Source organism: Python bivittatus, unplaced genomic scaffold (assembly GCF_059951505.1).
Source record: "Python bivittatus isolate LINGU-HERP-01145 unplaced genomic scaffold, Pbiv_v1 ctg000480_np1212, whole genome shotgun sequence".
NCBI classification, from domain to species: Eukaryota; Metazoa; Chordata; class Lepidosauria; order Squamata; family Pythonidae; genus Python; species Python bivittatus.
The window spans coordinates 38,799,914-38,821,424 of NW_028277075.1; positions in this window are offsets into that span (position 1 = coordinate 38,799,914).

Genomic DNA, 21,511 nt, shown 5'->3' on the forward strand with positions numbered 1-21,511 from the left:
TTCTTCTCCTTCTGTATTCTTCTCCTCCTCAAATTTTCGCTGAAAGGAAAGGCATCTTTATAGATCTAGAGGCTAGAGGTTTTCATTTCAGTATGCTGTCATTGCCCCCCTCATTCATCAATCATATTTGTTGTATGCAGCATATTTTATTGTTATAACCACTACTTATACTGCGATAGGTATATAATAGGAGGGGGTGAATAGTCTGAAATTCATCAATTCCAGTTTAACGAGTTTTTATACTTTTTACTCCCAAAAGGCACACATGTGTATATATTTAGGAAGGAAATGCAATTGGACAGGACATATATAATGTGACTAAACTTTCTCAATTAGATCAGAATTGTGTTAATTTGATTTTTTTTAGAAGGAATATTGTTTTTTTTTACACATCATCCTTCAAATCATACAGATTATGTTATAAAACAGCACACAGAGATGTATGCAAATAATTACACCACATTAATTATTTAACAGTATGTCAACTGATGAAGCAGGATTAATCTTTTCTTTTCTATGGATGGAAGTAACATCTGTGGAGATAGATCTCAAGAGAAAGAAGAGTATCAGAGCAAAGCGTGTTATAGCTTTTATGATATACTCCTTTTTAGAATAATTATTTTAAATTATCATCACATGTGGTCATTATGTAAACATTCATTAAACATGGTTAACATATCAAGGCTTTACATTTGATTATGTATCCTGTGTAGCTTCATTTTTGTTGGAAAGCCCCACAACTGACCTAACACTCATGATAAGATGCTCTCCCGTTCCCAAAAAGCCTGAGGAATATCTTGATGGATTTAGCTTACCCTGGGTGATAAATCATTGAAGATGTAGGGTGTGTTTAGTACTTAGCTTTTTTAAAAAAAAAAATACTAGTAGAATAATAATGTAACTTAACATGATACACATTTTTTAAAGACCATTAATTCCAAATGAATCTAAATATTCATTTTAAAAAGACTAGGCCAACGTGCCACATTTTGTGGGGTGGGAGGAGCAGGGAAGAGAGTCTTCATTATTAGACTCCACACCTTTTACTGAGTCATAGATCACCTCCACACTGAATTTTAATTCTAGAATTCTGAATAGCTAAAACTTCCTGGCCCTTTTCTAAAGTTGCTTCATATAACGTACATTGTAATAAAACACTCCCAAAACCGCTAGCTACTCAGCTCAATTCGATGTCAATCTATTCCAATTTGCATTTAAAAAAAAAATCATTTTACATACCTGATGCTGATCTAGATAAGAACCATCACATGTAACCTAACTCTTTTTTCCTCTCTTTTTCTTTTAAAGTAACTTTACCTATCCCAAATGGGATGTTTTTCTTTAAATGTGATTGACTCCAAGGTTTTCTCTCTGTGTAGGTATTTAAAAAAAAAAAAAAAGACTTTAGTAAGTAAGTTTTAAAATAAATCAAAGGGACTAAGAAAAATATCCCCATTCCACACACAACGTCTGCTCTGGATTGGACCATTATATACCTTATAGTAATTTAGTTAATGTATAATTTATGGGTCATCTAGTTTATCCCTAAGTTTAGGCCCTACCATAGATGTGTTTTCCAGAAGAGAAGCAGTTGGTATACCTGCTACCAAAAAGTTTGTGAGTTTTGCTGCCTTGAGTGATTACACACACACACACACACAAACACGCACACACACAGGTCTTGATTATAATGTAACCTATTTTGTGAAGTGAGGTGTGGTGATTCCTTTTGGTGACCTATATTAGATAGTAGATAGTCATTGGCTAGTGATAGTAGCCAAGAAGCTTATCTATGCTTTTATAAGGCAAGTGGAATTTAGAAGGACATGTCCTAAGGTTTGATCCTTAAATACTGCAATGGTGAAGTGTCTATTAACAAAGTCTACTAATACTGAATTAACAGCTTCTAAAAGTGTAGCAGAGATGGGATAGTGTCTCCTGGGGAGGAAATTATGAAAGAAAGCACTACGCTTTTTTATAAAAACCTGGAGGATACAACTCAGGTCATATACAAAAGGGAGCTGCAAAACACAGCAGACACAGCAGAGGTTTCCCTCTTTATGACCTACTTGTTATTTAATGGGAAGAAGGGACTCAAAGACTAAATTTACCACATCTGGACTGAAAAATGACCACTAGATGACTGCAAAAGAGTAAGAATTTTCTCTATCATTTCTCTACCATCTAGTAGCCACTAGAGTTTGCTGCCCAGGTATGGTAGGGCTATCAAAGACAAGGTTATCCACAGGGTGCTTGTCAATGTGTAGGCATGTTTTTCCAGTATTAGGATATATAGCAGTTGGTGGAAAGCTCTACAGTTGTAAAGATCTTTTTTTTTTTTCCTTTCCTCTCCCACTTTTCTTTATAAAATAAACCTAAAATAGAACTTGCCTGGTGAAGTAGCTTTATTTAGATTTCAAGCCAATCTAAAGCCTTCCTCTCTGGTCTGAAATGCTATTCCAGTATCTCTGCCTTTGATTCTCCTCCCTCCTCCAAGAGGCAGTCAACATAAATGGCCAAGGAGTGCACTCAGTTCCCATTAAACTATTTGGGTTGTTGGTTCTATCCCAGAATCTCCTTGCCCAACAATGGATTTGGGATGGGATGGTGTACAAATATAAACTGATGCAGGTGACCACATTAAAATACAGATGAAAGAAAAACTCATACAGGAGAGAGAATTAACTCATTGACCAGCTAAAATCACTTTGTTATTGTAATCAAAATAATGAACAAATTGGATCATAGGGATATAATCATGAATCTACAAAAACATTGCTGTATAGGTACCACTGGATTGTGAACTGTGAAATGCCACCTAAATTTTGACAGCACATGTTGCTTTAATGTTTCAGGTTAAATATAATTTAGGCAGTTTTTGTTTTTGTTTTCTTCTAAAAGAAGACAACCTCTTCAGACAAAAAAAGGGCCACAGTAGTAGATTTCTATGCTGAGAAAGAATGAACACTTCCATGTATGGAGCAAATTGTAAGGTTTTGTTTCGCTATTATGTATATACTTAATGGCACCTACCTTTAGGTGCATTATTGCTGTTAGGGTCACCATTGCATAAAAAAGGATCTCACAAAAAAGGGCCATGATTGACTTTTTTGGGGTCTATTTCAATAGCCAAGTATTTAAGATAAGGAAATAAAATCAACCATACATAACAGAAATTGAATGGTAGGGCTTCCAGTGCTAGCTAAGTGATACATACAAAAGATGTAGCTAAATTTTAGTTCCTAGGTTGGTTATTTATTTATTAAACATATTTTGATGCCACCATAATCAGAATGACTCTCAGCAGCTCAGCTCATAGAAAAGTATGATATAAAAAACAAACACAATAGCACTACAACAGTATAAACAGAATAAAAAGATGGCAACATCAAAGCAAATCAGGGGAAGAGTGTCTGAAACAGCTAAATCTTCAAAACCTTTCGAAAGATCAGCAAACGTATTATGATGCATTTAAAGCATAACTGAATATCTCATATACTATGCTTTGTATGTGGCCAACATCATCTCGTTCTGCCAAGAGGTATCAAGAACTACTTTAATTTAAATAAGTATTAAACATTTTGTTCTGCTTTAAAATGATTGTCTTCATTTCTTCAGAAGATGGAAGTAGAAACAAAATCAATTAACACTCTGTTTACTTGACAAACTCAAGTCTACATCAAATCTAGGTTACATGATAGATTTTTTGAACATCAGAGATGATGCCCATTTCAGGTCCATGCAAGCAAACAAGCAAACAAACTCAAACCTTAATTTAAAAAGTTAAGACGGGCTTTTTAAATTGACTGGGCACAGAGGAAAGAATAATAACACTGAAGTATGTGCATGACCATTAACCCAAGTTTACAACTGGAAAATTCATGCAAACATAGCTCAGATAATGGGTAGAAAAGACACACTATTTTACCATATTGAACAGATGTCCAATTAATTCTCAGAAACCAGCATTTAGTATTGCAATTTTGCTTTTTTCAGAGCCATACCCAAACTGTATCCTGAATGAGGTTGCTATTCAGGCCAAAAGCCAGATCAAACATACAAAATACCATAGTGGAGTCACTAAGTAGAAATTTGATTAAAGCCAAGAAGGAGGTCCAGGAAGGAGCTGGATTTAAATATTATTCCAGTAATCAATAAGCCTGAACTGAAACCTCATTGCAGATGATCCATCATGTTTCTGAGAGCCCTATTCACAACAAAAACTATTACTCTCAAGTTTTGTTTTGTTTTGTTTTTTAACTCCTCAAATGAATTTTGAGCTCCTCGATGGATACCAGTAGCTGCCAAGGCTCACATCCTGTAATAGGCAGTAGCAATAATCTTGAAGAAAAGGAGGAAGAGCCACAACTAAGACAATGGTCAGATAAAAGAAATTTTAGTTCAAGGCAGAAATGTAATTTGAGAAAGCATCTCAGACTTGACTCTCCCTAGTTCTCTTGAAGATAAAGGGAAGGAGGTTGGAGACGCATTCAGACACTGTAACCTTATAATAAAAGTAGTGTTAGCATTCGTAACTTTAGTTTCCTAGCCTGGTCTCCCTCAAAGGGCTGACATATCTTTGGACATGAGCACTCCAAAGAACTAAGGACTAAAAACTTCCCTTAGCATCAGAGAGAGGATGTTTGCATCCCAAGGGTGTCTCTAGAATATCATCAGAAGAAGATGTGGTAGACCTGCCTCTGAAGTCCTGGAATCTTCTTGATCAGCCCAGCTGGATCTTCTGGCTCCAAGGATTTTGAGTTTCATAAAAGAGGATTTTGACTCTCAGCCAGGAAGAACATGGAAATTGCTGCAATGCTACAAAATTTGCATATGATAACTTTTATAGGAGTTTCTGGAGGTGGGGGCTGCCTGAGGTTTTTTTTTTTTTTTTTGAAAATATAAATGCCTTGAATCAAAAAGGGAACTACATAAAGCTCTGTAATGAATGCAGTGTATAGATGGTGGAAATATATTACTGAAATTATTAAGCAGCCTATTAAGTGAGTGAAATACTATATCCTTGGCCCACACTTCAGTTTGAATTGCTTGAGGTTTATAAAACACTTGCAAACAAGTTACAATATGCAAATATATACAGTAGATGGTTTTTGTACTTTCTGGGCTCTGGATTTTATAGACTTTATGGGCTCATGATTGATATTTTCATTCTGTGATTGGCTTAGGAAGTCTTGTTGCAGCCTGGCAGAGTATAAACTATGGCTCTCTGCTGATGATTGGAATTAACACAAACGTCTCTCTTCATTGTGATAAAAAAGAACCGATACTAAAAGAGCTGTACGTGTTTAATACTTATGTAAAACAAAATTCATTGAAATGTTGCTATTCTTCTCCCATTTCACACAGTGTCCAATTATGCTTCAAACAGGCTCAGGATGAGATGTCCTTTGTACATTGCAATGAGTACTATTTCAAAGTGTAGACTGATTTAACAGATTTCATATAGGTTTGGCTGTATGAAAGGTTCCACTTGAGCTTTTGGCGGGGGGGGGGGTCTAAAAGAGAGAAAAAGAGCAATTTGGAGCAGTCCTTCTGAGAGTGCTGCTAATGGCCTGCTTTTCAGACTGTCAAAGATAGGACCAAGGAGGGCTATCACACCAGGTTTGGAGAAAAGAACCTGGTAGGCTCAGAACTTAAGATAATGTGTAAGAGTGATATAACAGGGTTTATGACCTAAAAGGGATTAAAAACAGTTCTCACTCAGAACAGAGATCTGTTTTCCTGGTCATTTCCATAACATTATATAGAAAAGTTAGATACAACCAGGATGTCAGCATCTGACAGATATGGACGCTGTTGGATTCATAATAGCCTACCAGAAATTCCAGTGCCTGCTTTGTCTGCTCCATTCTGCGGTTTCTCCCAACATTGCTGGTATAATGCTGGCCTTGGTCATGATGCAGCCACCAACCGGGCCTCTCTCTGCTCAGACTGCCCTGGTACAACAGTGGCACTATGGAAGGAGAGCCTGGCTGCATTCAGTGTGGACCCTTCCTTCTTTATTGTTTTCCCCCATGGGACTTTAAAGCAGCATGAGGAGCACAGCTGAGGTTCCAGCTATAAGAGGAAGATGTGGTTGGCACCTGAATGTGGATATAGATTCTTGTTGTGTGGGAGAGCAAGAGAGGAAGACGTTGCAGGTAAGAAAAGGGAGAGAATGTGTAATAAGCTGTTAGACTAACCTTGGGAGACAAAAGAAGAGCCACAACCTAGACGATGATCCGATAAGAGAAATCTGAATCCAAAGGAGGGATGGGGGTGGAGAAAGGTTTTGGTTTCGTGTCTGGACAGTCAAAGGGCTGACAGGATGCCAGAATAAAGTGCAGCACAATAGGTGACTAGTGGCAAAGGAACAGAAGGTGGCTAGTGGCCAACAAACGTGGAAGAGCTAAAAGGGGAGGTGGAGCCTGGCAATCACTCCATCTCTTCTAGAGGCACTGACAGCCTAGAGCCAGTCTGGGAATAAACCTTCCTCCCCCCCACTCCCCATAACACAAACTGAAAGACTTTGAACAGCAGCCAGTGATGGTGAGCTTATAATACAGAGCACCAGCCATCAAGAGAAGCCAACTAACTCCAGGCTGGGTAAATGGTGGGAAAAAGAATTGGTTATAAATCAGGCAAGCATACTTCTAAGACAAAGGAGAAAGGAACTACATATAGGGATCTTTAGGATTTAGATACATACTGCACACACAAACACAGATTTATGTTCTAGGTACAGATTTAGTGATAAGCGTTAAGTGAAAAATTAAGTAAGAACCATGAACTTTGTTAAGCCATTTTTGTATAAAAAACTTTCCCTGGAAACCCAGGGAAAGGACTGCTGTCCAATTTGTTGGTGATCTATACCATTTCCCAAAAGAATCCCTCACAGGAGACATGTTTCTTACTCTTCTCTGTGAATGAGTGGCTGCTTTATTATATTTTTTGTAATGTAATACTTAAACTGTGTGGTGGGAAGAGGCAACAGGCAAGAGGCACCTCAGCCACAGTACCATTATGTCAAGGACTGATTGAGACCCCTTGTTTGATCAGACTTCAGTTATATCAGCATCCCAGTTCAGACAATCTCTCTGCTTCAGCAAAGCATGACCTTTCCCTGCTCTTTCACATCTGGCAGTCCAGAACCCACTAAGCAGTTTTTGAGTACTCAGATTTCTAGAACTAGAGTGGGTTCCTGCACGGAATATTGTGTCCTCTCTTGGCTGTACCCACCTGATACTGGGGAACCACCCAGCCAAAATCCCTGAACACTACCCTGACCACCAACAAGAGAGTACGCAAATATAACAAATAATTAATGGTAACACTTCTGTAGCATACTGTGCAGCTTTAGGGAATGAAAGCTGTCACAATCATTCACTCTTACAAGAAGCCTTATTGTTACTTTAGCAGCCTACTGCTTCTCATTCTCTCCATGAGCGAGCATAAGAACAGTCTCAAACAGCTGCTGTTGCTTTCCACTGTGGTCAGTGGGGATTGCCTGTAGGAAACCTCTCGAAATGTGTAGTCACATGGTATAACATATAGTGACTGAGAAATCCCCACCAAGCTACCAGCTGCTGCCTGAAATAGCACAATATCTCCTTTACAAGTTGCTGCTCTATATAAGAGTAGGCAGTTCAAGCTCAAGCTGTTATAGGGTCCAGTGGCCAGATTATTGTTATCACTACTACTAATTAATTAAATTTATCTGCCACCCAACTCCCAATGACTCTGGGCATTGAAGATGCAATCATTCCAAAAAAATCTAGTTCTGACTTGATCCACCAGTAGAAACAGTCAAGAACACTTGGTTATTTCAGAATCCAAGATTTATAATGAAGAGAAAAGGAGGTTTAGTCTGGCAACAACTCAAATAAAGCCAAAAGGCAAACAAAATATTTTAATCCACACTACGTATCATGAACTCTCTGTTTAATATTCTGATATTGTAAGTGGCAATGACAAAAACAGATAAACTTTTAAATGCATAACTACCAAGTCTCCAGAGCAAGATTGTATGGGTGCCTACGAATGTGCTTTTATAAACCTTGAAAGGTAGCTCTCTGAGAACTCTGCATTTTTGTTGAACTGAGGACTAAGAAACTCATGCTGTCTGCCTACCAATTTACTAACAAATGTATCAGTTATATAGTAATGTTGGGTTTTTTTTCCATAAGTAAATTGGTGTTGATTGTATTGTCGAAGGCTTTCACGCCCTGCATACGATGGCTGGTGTGGGTCTTCCGGGCTGTGTGGCCATGTTCTTGAAGTTCTGTTTCCTAACGTTTCGCCAGCACCTGTGACCAGCTTCTTCAGAGTGCAAGAGCACAGACAGAAGCAGTTCTCTCTGTGCCCAGCTGAACACCACACCAAATTGGTGTTGACTTAAATAACTCATTTGCATGCCTTTTAAATCTCAGCACTGCTAAAGTCATAATCAGTCTGTCATATAAATGGTTTCAAGTCCCAAACCACACTAAGCAGTTCTGTCATAAGAGAAGCATATGTCATGCTGCATGCATTTGATTCCCCCCCCACCCCGCCCCAAAGAGCAAGAACTCTGTCAGCATATTCTTGCAAAGAGGAAAAGATGAAATAGCTATTGGTGTGTTTTCATGTCATGGTGATCACAAGCCATGAGATGAAAGGTTGTTCCATTACATGATTCTGAAGAAGTTACAACAGAATATTACTGACAATTTATTGGTTATTTATTAACAGCATCTTATATCCCCCCAATCAAAACTAAAGAATGTCAGATAGTGATCTTCCGAACAGAACATTTCAGGATGATAAAAACAAAAATACTGAGAAAGAGGAGGAAGAGGAGGAGAAAAAGCCAGGAACAAGGAGGGCGAGTGTCCATTATGTTCTAGAATGTAGGCCTATTTTTTAGCCTGTATCTCCCTCACCTCATATGGAGATGAAGTAGGTTTTCTGGATGACCTGACAGGGTAGGCAGAATCATTATAGAACATGTAGCCCCTAAAATATCCTAGTTCCCTGTGGTATAGGACTTTATGGGTAATGGTAATAATCAGTAGTTTGAGTTGGGCCTAGAAGCCTATTGATGACCAGTGCAGCAGCTGTAAAAATAGGCATTATTCTGCAATGGCAGGATACATCCATCAACAATCCAGCCACTGCATTCTGGATCAGCTGCTTCTCTTCAAAGGCATCCCCATGTGGAGTGCATTGTGGTAGTTCAGTGGTGTGATGAGGGTGTTAGGCTACCACAGTATTGTCCAAACTTGGCCACTTTAAGATGAGTGGACTTCAACTCCCAGAATTCCCCAGCCAGCCATGCTGGCTGCGGAATTCTGGGAGTTGAAGTCCACTCATCTTAAAGTAGCCAAGTTTGGACAACACTGGACTACCAGAAGGTTAAGCCACTTAATCTCAGCATTCAGATCATGGTACATGGAAAGCAATTATCCAATGTAGAACTAAAGAGTGAGAAAAATAATATGGCAGTTAACTGGATTTAGCAGTTTATTTTTGCTCAGTGTTTATTTTAGGTTAAGAGTTGTGCAAGTGTTTTTTCTGCTATGTACTTGGCTGAATGTTAAGATCTGGGGGAAGGGGTTCCTCAACATCTGAAAGCTGGAGCTAGCATGGGAGGTGGGAGATTTTTTTCTTCTTGTGACATTGCTCACTTTGGGAAGCTCTTCCTCTCTAGTTTTTTAGTGCCAGGTGAAAACATGGGTTTTTAATCTTGCATTTGGAAGATAACAAAGCTACCTGCACCTTTTTGTTTCTTAAAAAAAGTGCCTTTCTATTCTTGTACATTTTCTCCTTTATTTTATGTACTTATGAATTGTAATCTACCCTGATATTGTTAGGATGATAGACAGACTATAGATACTATAACACAGAAATATTCCAACTTTACTGCCCAGTTCTCTGACACAGTTTTTAAAGGGTATGTATCTACTTTGCACATACACAAACCATGGCACTGAAAAGATAACTCATAAAAAGAAAGAACCTTATGGAACTTCTCAGGTTACAGAGTTTAAGGTATGCCAGCTAAACTTATGGAACAGTTAAATCGCTGAGAGATCTTAATAAGCTTCCAAATGAGATATAAATGGAAAGTACACCACCATGACATTTTTTTAAAAACAAAGTTACTTTTTGTGTATTACACTTTTCAAGCAAATTTGTAGTAATCATCATCTTCCTTCTTTTCTCAATTCACTGCTTGAGACTCTTCCTTATACATAACTTTGCTGGCCACAAATAGTTTATTCTTGAATCTGATTCGTGTCAAGCCGTTTCAAGCATATAGCCAAACAGGGGCATTGGTTTTCAATCAGAAAAGCTGTGGCTGACTTCCTATCTCAAACTCATTAGAAATAGGAATTCAGAATATCTTGAAGTTCTGCTTTTAGTATAAAGCCATATATTTGCTGTACCAGATATGCTTCAAAGACGAGAATAATGATTGTGTGGGAAATTCATCAATTAAATCTGCAAAAAAACTGATGTGCAATTAAGCCAAAAGCAAATAATAAAATAAAATGATGCACACTAATGACATCTGTGATGTTCAGTGAAAAATAATCCAGCCACGGATAACTCTATCCATCTATCCATCTATCCATCTATCTATCTATCCATCTATCCATCTATCCATCTATCCATCTATCCATCTATCCATCTACCTACCTACCTACTGTAAGGTTTATCCCGTTCGTCTAAAGAAACTCTCATGACACGTGTGTTCAACAAAGAAGTTTACTCAGGTGTAACGCAGCAGTTACAAACAAAGCCAGGACTGGCTTGGCACATTTCATGGTACAGTTTATAGTTCTCCCCTTCCCGCGCTTTGCCCTGTTGCTAAGTTACATATTGCAGGTTGCAGATTACCAACTGCCCCAGTAATCCCCCCTGCTATTCCAATGGCAGGTTCAGCCAGTTCCCATTGTCCCTTAATCACTGTGCCCCGCCGGCATGGTCGTGTTTCCTCTGGGTCCTTTCAGATGTGCGCAAAGCCGGGGTTTTCCCAATTGCGCACTGATCGTCTTCCTGCGGGCCGCGGCTTAGTCCTTTGCCTCAGCGCTCACAGTTAATCAGAGTGGATACAAAACTTCCACTCTGCGGTGTTCCTGTTAAGTGGGTGCAGGTGGCTCGTAATCAGCCGTGGCTTTCACTCCCTCTTTTTTCCCCCGGCTTGTGAGCGGGCAGTAGAGCTGACTCAGCGCAGCTGGGCAAGTTCCTAGCCGTGCCGCGCCGGCTGAACCTGACACCTACCATCCATCCATCCATCCATCCACCTACCTACCTACCTGTCTACCTAGCTATCTACTACATTTAGTGCCACATCAGCTGTTTCACATTCATCCAATTTTCAGCTTACCAGCCATTAGCAAACACCTGCCTAGGCCTTGTATTTCATGATGGATGCAGATCTTTTGCATCTATTATTCTTCTGTTCCAGTCCACAACATTACTGAAATGTCATCCCCAAATCTTATTATACAGATAAGTTTCTAATCAACCATATTCATCTTCCTCACATTTTAAAATGCCTTTCATGCGACATAAGCATTTTCTCCTAAGCTACATAGCTACCGCTCATTCCTTCCCACTACTTAATTATGGTTGCATGGGATAGGCAAATTCATCTACTGAGGTCCACTTTTCTAATAATTTTACCACACATTGGGGATGAAGTTCTTGGCTATCTGATTTTATTGGGCCCACCCATTATGGATGAACGCATTAATTGAGGAGCTTCGCCGTCCAAGTGTGGGATACCCATATAATATAGCAGTTTTCTTTTCTTTTCTTTTTCTTTTTTTACAGCCAGGGTTCCAAGTCACATGTGTCAATGAAATCAGGCAACAAAGTAAAAAAGCATAACTGTTCAATTCTCCTTGTCATAAAACACCTAATTTTAATATTGTGGGTGAAGAATACCTGAAGGTATAGAGTCTAACAAAAGGACAGTTTTAAAAGAGTTAGAGATTATCTCCCAGAATTAAGTACCAGCATGTAGATGATTTGGCTAATGCCCAAAGGTCAAGCAGAGCCAGACCTAATTACTTAGAATGGGAGACCAGAAAGAGTTCCTGGAGCTGCATGGGATATTGAAAAATGTAGAAGGCAATGACAAACCACATCCATACTGTTGCCAGGAACCCTACATGAACAGTTCCATGTTTTTACTAGAGTCAAGCTTGACTCAGTGGAGTCTTTCAGTTAGAAAAGTCTTTAAAAATTGAGTAAACAAGTCAAAGGTGAAGACCAAACTCTCTGGACAAGGTTCTAATGCTAGGAAAGGTGAAAGGAAAAAGAAGAAGGGGATGACTAGTAGCAAGTTGGATGGTCTCAGTTACAGTAGTGATGAGTGCACTGTTGGAAAAACTGAAGGACCGTGTTAGGGACAGATCATCATGGAAAAAATCTATTGATGTGGTCTCTAAGTGTCAACAGCAACTGGATGACATGCAATCATCATTATCAAGTAAGTCAAACCTGTCTAACCTCTAAAATATGCATTCCAGTGTATGCCCTCATTATCTCTGAAGACTAAGCTTATCAATGACTAGTAATTTTCATAGCCTGAAATGTTATTTCCATATTAATTAAGTTTAATGGTACGAAGCAGTATCATGATTAGACATAAGGCACAAGATACATAACATTTTTTCTGTGCCAAAGATTGGGACTTGTCTTGGAGTCGCATGCAGGAGCTCTATTCCAAAAACCAGTGGGTGGGGCCAGAATGAAGACTAAAAAATTTGGTTACATGTACTGTCTGAAGTTGTGCACCTCAGGATTACACAATGGTCATAGTCACCAAGTCTTGCTTGTGAGCTTTCCAAGCCACATGGCTGCTTCTTCCTGAATTGGTCTGAGTTTCGTCAGACTAGGAAAATCAATTCTGATCATTCTTCCAGTTCTTTCACAGATTCTTTTCCCTTCTCAATATGCTGGGATAGATCTGCCTACAGATGCATATACCCCTACCCACTATAATTTATTTCTCTTCCCTGTAGCTACTTTTCTTTAAAACATCGTTGTGGCTATGGCCCTTGAGATGGTTAATTTTGTTTTATAGTTCTGCTCCCATATCAAAGCTGACAAAGAGTTATAAGGACAGGAATGGTCCTAATTTGTGTGGCTCTCGTGAGACAGAGAAATGCTTCCTTAAACAAATGGTCTAGGCAGAGTACAACCCTGATTTACTGTGAGAGGCAATCATTTAGAGAGAGAGAGAGAGCTATTTAAGAGGGTAGGTAGGAGGATAACCAGCTCCATCGTTTACAGGAAAAAAAAAACACAAGAATTTAAAAATGGATTTTAAAGCAATTTCATCCCCTTTGGACATGGAACAACTTAGAAAAGCAATCAGAAGGATGCACTGTACATGATTTGGTTATAAGGGGCAGGGGAAAATATATGTAATCTCTCCTGGTCCTCACTCAAATAGTAAATGTAGAAAAAGGATGTGTGGTGTACTTGCTAAGTCCCCCATGCCAAGGATCCCCATCTGTTCCATTGAAAGGTACTTCGGTGTCTCTCCAGGTGATTGTATAAAAAAAAAGTCCTTAAATTATCACTGGGGAGGATTTCTGGTCACTGACAAATTTCTCATTCTAAACTAATCCAGATTTTATGCCAATTTAACTCAATTTGAATGTTCATGCTAAACACACACTTGGATCGGAGGGGTGGTATAGGGCATACAAGGATATTTTGGAATGCCTGCTCCCCTGTGTTTTCATCTTTACTTTTAGCCATCACACAGTCAATAACGTTAGACTAAAGGTTTTGTTATGGAGGTGAATGTGGAGTCTCCACTTCACTGAAAAAGGAAGCAGGGATCTAGCAAATAAGGCAGCACCTTCATCCACTACCTTTTTTATTGGCTGGGTTCACATGTCAAATGAAACTATACACTGGTTAATTTGACTTTGGTCTAACGTATTTAACTATCCATACATAGTGCTCTAATTAAAATGAAACTGAATGGATATACCACTCCACTCACGTATTTAATGATTTTCTCCCTCTTATACATTAAAAAAATTACAAATTTTTAAAGAAATTTTGATGACCTCAAGGAGGAGCAATATGTGGCCCTGGGATTTCAGACTGCACATCAGGCTGAGTATTTTGTGTGAATCCAGGCATTATGGTTTATTCCACAACCATATTTAAGAGAAATGGAGACTTAGCATGATGTATGAATCCAGCCATTGTGAAATAAACCCATTTTGCTTCTTTGTTGTATTTATACCTAATAACATTTTTTTTAAAAAAAAAGTATGGTACATTTTATCTCATCTCAGTTTATGCAGTAGGCTGAGATAGGTCTGAAGAGGCAAACCATATTAATACCCCATATATAAAGAATGGACTAGTCTAGGTTACTTTAAACCTCATGTCCTACCCTCAACTTTACTCATTTCTGACGATGCACCAGAACTAGAGTAAAAATGTTCCAAGAAATAGCGGATGATGAAGTAAGGCATTGACATGATATGATTTCATTCATATCAGCTATCCTTTCTATGTAAAATATACCAGTTTAATATACTGGTTAGAGATTAGAATGCCAAATGATTCACAATGAAACTTGGGTTTGTGGAAACCTTTAAAATGTTGTCTTCTGTTCTTATGTGTGCTAAACTATTCACAAAACATGAACCTATTGGTTGTGGATAATTCCATTAAATGATTTGTGCAGAAAGATGATTCAGTACTATATCTCACTGAAATTGAGGCAGTATGCCACAATTTTCATTTTACTGTCAGCATATCCAAGATTTCTCCATTAACTTAAACATTTAAATATTAGTACATCCTATTATATAATGCGGAAACTCCATTAGATATGAAATATAATCACAATAAACTTATCATTTGCACTTCTTCCTCACTAAAAATTGCAGACAACAATGGAAGCAACCGATAATGGGTTCCTTACATTGTGCAGAGTGGAAAAGGTGCTAAAAAAAGAATGAGCAGTTTCAATTTATTTTTCTTCTGATTCATCTTTAAAATAGATGATGGATGGATGGATGGATGGATGGATGGATGGATGGATGGATGGATGGATGGATGGATGGATGGGTAGACAGACAGACAGACAGACAGACAGACAGACAGACAGACAGACAGACAGACAGACAGACAGATAGATAGATAGATAGATAGATAGATAGATAGATAGATAGATAGATAGATAGATAGATCTACAATATTGAGGAATCAACAATATTGGCTAAGAGGTTGGATTTCAGGCATCTCTCATCTCTAATTCATACATGCACTAGGACCTGCATCTTTGCAACCTTGGAAAAGCAAGTTTCCCACTTCTTTCTCCCAGGCAAATAATACTGTAGTTTGCATGAGCCAGATATAACACAAAGGTTGTTAATGTCTGTGAAGATTGGATATTAGATCTGCCACTTAATGAGTGGTAACACGGGGAACCTCCTCCAAGTTTTAAATTTCAGCGGCAGGGGAGATCAAAGATAGAGAGTGTGGCTGAAAAGATGGCCTGAGAGAAATCCTAATCCAAAGAAATTCTCCATCAGTGGAGTCCTAACCTAAGGAAATTGTCCGTTAGTATGATGGGTTAGAAATAAATATTAATTTCCAGAGAAAGCAGCAATCTTCAGATACTTCACACAATACAAATTACTTGCTATGAGAAATAGGAGAATATTTTGAAGGCATTATCTTAAATCATATTCTTTAGGAATCCTGTTCACAGCTTTCAAATGCTAAATACTAAAAGTTAAATATTAAAAAAGTACCTGCATTGTTTTATAGCTTTCCTATATTCCAGGATAGTTTATGTATACATATCTAAAAACAGAACAGAACAACAAAAGCATTTCCAAATCAAGAAAACATGTGTTGGCGGCAATGAAAACAATAGATTCTTTAAAGATGTTCTTTGATTATTGTGATAATGCTTTAATTCTGAAGAAAAAAGAAAGAAAAAGCATCCACTAATTAGGATGTACAATATTGATATGAACATTTTATTATTCTTTCATCTCAAAAGGGGAAAAAGCATAGAGACTAAGCTTCCAGATGAAGAAAGATACAAATGGAGTATTCAGCTAGCATGTCACAGGTGAATGCACCTATCCAAGCCCCATTTATCTCTTCCTACTTTTAAATATCAGAATTTTTATAGCTCCTAAAGTTAATGCACTGTATATAGTCATCTAAGTGCAAAAGTCTGTGCATTCAGTTCCTAGTACAGGTTTTGAACCTCATAATCACATCTAGGTATCCATGTCTGAGGAGTCCCAATAAGGATGAAAGCAGTCATGTGGTGCCTCCTGGTGGTCAATGCAATTTATGCATACATGCAGGAATGTCAACCTAATTTTCTTCTCCTCTACCTTGTGGAGCATGAATAGTATTACCAGCCCTGGTCTGCAGAAAAATACTAGATGGCAGCAAAAAGATACAAAAAAATGCTAATATTTTGCTTGTCTTGATTTTTGCATCCCTTATCTGCTAGCCCTAAGTTTGAGGTTTTGTTTTCAATAAACTGGTGATTTCACTTATTACATTAACAGTAAATATCAATCAGATTTGAATAACATGAATAGTGTGAACTACAGTTTAGGGAAACAAGGCAGCTTTTAACTATGGTTTATAGTCCTAAATTATCTCAATGAATGAACTCAATTAATAAGAGGCCATAGTTGCAAAGGTTGGTTTCCACATCCTATTTGTTGGTGCCAAACGAACAAGTTTATGGAAATGCTTCTCTTCCTAACTAGGGCAAACTATGATTCCACTAACAAGACAATATTTGAACGCAGGTCATATCTTATGCTAAGTCAGGGGTTGATTAACCAGAATTTATTGTGTTTGTGACAATTCAAGGATGTGCACTTTTTTCTGAGCCAAGAGCTGCACTACATCTCTAAATGAGCTGCCAGGGACCATAGTTTTTAGATGTGGAAGCCAACTCAAAAATCACATTTGATTTCATTTCATTAACTTTGAAAGCTAAATAAGTTCATTATAGTTGATCTTATTCTTCTCCAGTCATGTATTTAGTTTTTACTCTGTGTCATGTTAAAATTTGGTAATAACATTGGGGGTCCTTGACATCTGCACTTAGTTTGGCTGAGGCCTCAGAGTGTACATGTCTGCCATAAGCAATAATTTATAAACCACTAGGACTGGGTTCATACATGGTGCTAAGCCAAAGCCAAAATAAACCAGTTTTTAGACTTAGTGTTGCATATGAACCAGTCTCTCAAGAATCACTCAACTCTTCACTAGAATCGGAAACATTGGGAAATACTGGTTTTGGGTTGAGATAGTAGCTTCATCAGCAAATAGTTTCTAGTAATTAATATCTTTATTATCTCAGCTAATAACTGATCTTCTTTAAATGTACAGCCAAGGCTTATTGAGGATTTAAAAAAAAATCTATATTTCTAACAAACAAGGTTCAGCTTAATGATGACTGATTTTCTATTGAAATATTTTAGCTCATGTCCACTAGATCTCAAAGAAACATCTAAAATCTGCCTGTTAAATTAACAATAGTAACCTTTCCAACTTGGTGGAGTTAGCACATTTTAAGAAATGACTTAATCAAGAAATGCAATTAAGGGTTATGAGGCAAATTTTATCTTTTTGGGTTAGTACCACCTAAAAAAGATAGTAAAAGAAATAATAATTAATTAGAGAACAATTTAATCTACCATGATACCATTAGCCCATTAATCAGAGACTTAGGAGCAGTGGGATGAGATGAAAGGGGGGAGTTAATTTAGAACTGAAGATTAAAGAAAAGACATACTAATGAGAAAGGTAAAGGGAGAAAAGATATTGTACATACTAATAACAAATCTATTTTTCAAGTGTGGACTTTATACAGCAAAAATAAACTTTCAGGAGATATCAGAAGGCTTAGTGAAACCTGAAGTTTGTTAAAATCAGGGAAAATGGGGAGATGGAACCATTAGGAAGCTTATTAAACTGATGGCAATTATCTTTACATTTTAAACCAGATGATGATGATGTTTACCTTTAAATGGATTAGAACCCTAGTATTTTACGGAACACCTATTTTCAGTCTTCCTGTCTATTAAGTTAATTGGATGAGACCATTCTCCGCATGCCTTCCATATGAAAAATGTGACATAAAGCACAAGTAGGAGGGTCTTTTATATGATAGCTTATTGATTGATTGAATTTATATAGCTGCCCATCCTGGCCTTGTGACTCTAAGCAGTTCATAATGCAAAAAAAAGTTAAGCATAAAAGCAATACTACATGGTAAACGAAGTTCATAAAGACTGTTCCATGGTCCAACTTCCATACATGCCAGGCTGAGGAAACTGAGGCCTTCAAGGCTTTCCTGAAGTCTAACAGGGTTGGGGCATCTAAATTACAAGGGGATTCTATTCCATAGAGCAGGACCCATGACAGAGAAGGCAGTTCCTGGGTCCCATTAGATGCACTGTTTCACAGAAGGAACCTGGAACGTGCCAACCTTTTGGATCTGGTGGGATGGATGGACTTAATTAGAGACAGGCAATCCCACAGATAACCTGACCCTGTGCCATGTAGGGCTTTCTAGGTGAACAGAAGCACATGAAATTCCACCTGGAAGCTTACAGGGAGCCAGTGCAGCCTGCAAAGCAATGGTATTATGTGAACATGCTGGGATTTGTCCCCAACTGCCCATGCCACTGGATTCTGGACCAACTGCAGCTTCCAATGCTGATGAAGGTGTCCAAGTATGATCAGTGCTGTTGCAGCAGTATAAATCAGTCTGAAACCCAAATGAAAAGGGTCTAGATAATCTGTTTACTCAGCAGATCCGGATGACTGGATTATACTACTTGTTAAACTGAAAGCAAACAAATCACATTATGGCTTGGTACCCTATCTGAATTCCATCTTGGTAAAGGCATAGAGAAGGAAGAAAAACATTTCTTACAATTCATAATATAATATGCAACTTCTTCCTTCCTTGACTTAAATGATAGCGTCCTTTCTATTCCTTCTCTTCATCCTCTTGCTTCCCCATTTTAGTTTCAAAATGCATACAGATTACAGTGTCAGGTTCAGCTGGCACTGCACGCCTAGGAACTCGCCCAGCCGCGCTTTAGTCAATTTCACCGCTCGAGCGCTAGTGCAGAAAGAGGAAATGCAAAACCGCAAGCTAATGAATGGGCCACCTGGCACCACTTCACTAATCTGGAGCGGATGCCTTGTGTTAACGCCAGAGGGCCGTGGGCGCTATAGACAAAGGAGAGAGCCCAGAATTGAGGAAGAGATCAGCGCGCGAGGGGATGCTCCCGGCTGTGCGCGCGACAGAAGCCCCAACGAAGGCAACGACCACGCCACAGGCAACAACAATCAAAGAAACAAGAGAACTGGGCTGAACCTGCCATTCCAGTAGAAGGGGGGGGGATTACAGGGGGCAATCTGCAATCTAATTTGTAATATGTAACCTAGCAACGGGGCCCGCGGGGGGATTGAGACAACTATAAAGGAGTAATGTAAATGTACCAAGCCAGTCCTGGCTTTGCTTGTGACTGCTACGTTACGCATGAGTAAACCTCTTTTGTGAACCACACGTGTCACGGGAGTTTCTCTGTCGAACGGGGCAAACCTTACATACTGGATGTGCAACAGTAACTTCACTATATTTGTAATGTACTACATTCTGTTTAATATGTGAACACTATGAGCTAATTTTTACCATTGGTAAATGGTAGTCCCATAGAATGGTTAGGTTTTGATCCACAGATTTCTCTGAATATTTAAATGCTTGTAAATCAGGGAACACTGAACCCATAGCTTCACCCACCACATGTTTTTTTCCTGAAGTTCTTTTGTGTTTCTCCTCCCAGCTTTCTGCAGCACAGAGAGTTGAGGACTGAGGAAGACAGGGTGGGAATCAGCAATTTCCAGACCAAAGATGACTTATATGCACATATAACTACCGTTTGGCTTTGAGGTCCCCAAGCCCTTCCCAAGTATCTTTTAATTTAGAAGGTTGAGAAAAAGGCAGCTTGGGTTTAAACCCCTGAGTGTAAATTATCTATCTATCTATCTATCTATCTATCTATCTATCTATCTATCTATCTATCTATCTATCTATCTCTTGGCCCAGGCAATGGGCAACCAACTGTTGTATGTGGTTTCATTCTTGTCTTACAGTAAAGATTCTAATATAGCTGATCCCTGTCTGGGAATCTTCTGCCAGATCAGGCCAAGGTCTCAAACTAAGCCAAGAAGTGTCAGGAGATCTATGATTTACTGCCAAATCCAGACTAAGAAAGCCTGATAGGATTCAAAGATGCAAAGAAGATATAATGGGACTAGGAGTGAAGGAGGACTGGGGTTGAAAGTGCCTCTCTGCTTGAAAAAAAAGCAGCACTTAAAATGCTGAGTGGAGCAGCTGCAGCCAGGCAAACCTCCCCCACCCCACCCCACTCCACCCTTTCAAGACAAGATTCATCCCCCCACCAAAAGGGACATAAAAGTTTTATAGTCCTGGAAACCTGAGAGGAGAAGTATTCAATTCCCCCAGCTAGCTGAAAAACACAATGACTTGCATAGACTCACCTATAGGCATCCATGCCAACATCCCAGCTAGTCATTTGGCAATACCCAGCTATTCAACCAATGTAACAACATCACCAGTTGGCTAGTTGAGCCACACCCTGGCTTTTTCATGAATTCCTAGGCAGCCAGGTTAGCACACCCATGCCCTTAGCCCGGAAAAGGAAAAAATAACCCAGAGGATGTGTGGGTGAGTGGAAGGAGAGGAGAAAAGGAAGAGAAGGCAAGCATATGAGAAAGCAGGAAGCAAGTGCAGCAGCTACAGGCAAGCAAGAAGGCCAACAGTCCAATTGCCAAGAACACAAACCATGGTAAGCAACCCACCTTGGCTTGATCCCTGCCTGGAGTTTGGCTTAGCAACTCAGCTTGGATACTCAATAGGAGCATTGCTTAGGAGCTGTAGTATCTCCAGTCATTGCAGGGACAAGGAATCATTCCTAAAAGCAATGTGTGCTCACAGATTGGTGTACAGAACTTCAACTTCTGGAGAAATAACTGCTCCAGAATGGATAATAATTAACTCCAGATTCAAAAATTACAGAGTAATGTTTGCCCGGAAGACCCACACCAGCCTTTGAATCCACAGGCTTATTTTTGACACAGAAACAAGAAAGCACACATACATAATGAAAAGCTGGTGATCCGTTCATAAACAAAACAGAATTAAAAATGGCTTAACTAGTATACTTGTGCCTAGCCAGAATGCTTGTTCTAATAGTCTTCACAAAACAGAAAATCAGACACTAGCACTAGTCAATAAGGACTGGAGGAAAAAAAAAATCCTATCTAGACTTTTAGATTAGATACCCTATTTAGATGCTAGGGGAAAAAAAACAAATCAGCTTGCTTACTCCCTTCCCTGAATTCATGCTACTGCTATCTAATCAACAAAGATATTCACATTACATTGAGGGTATTTGTG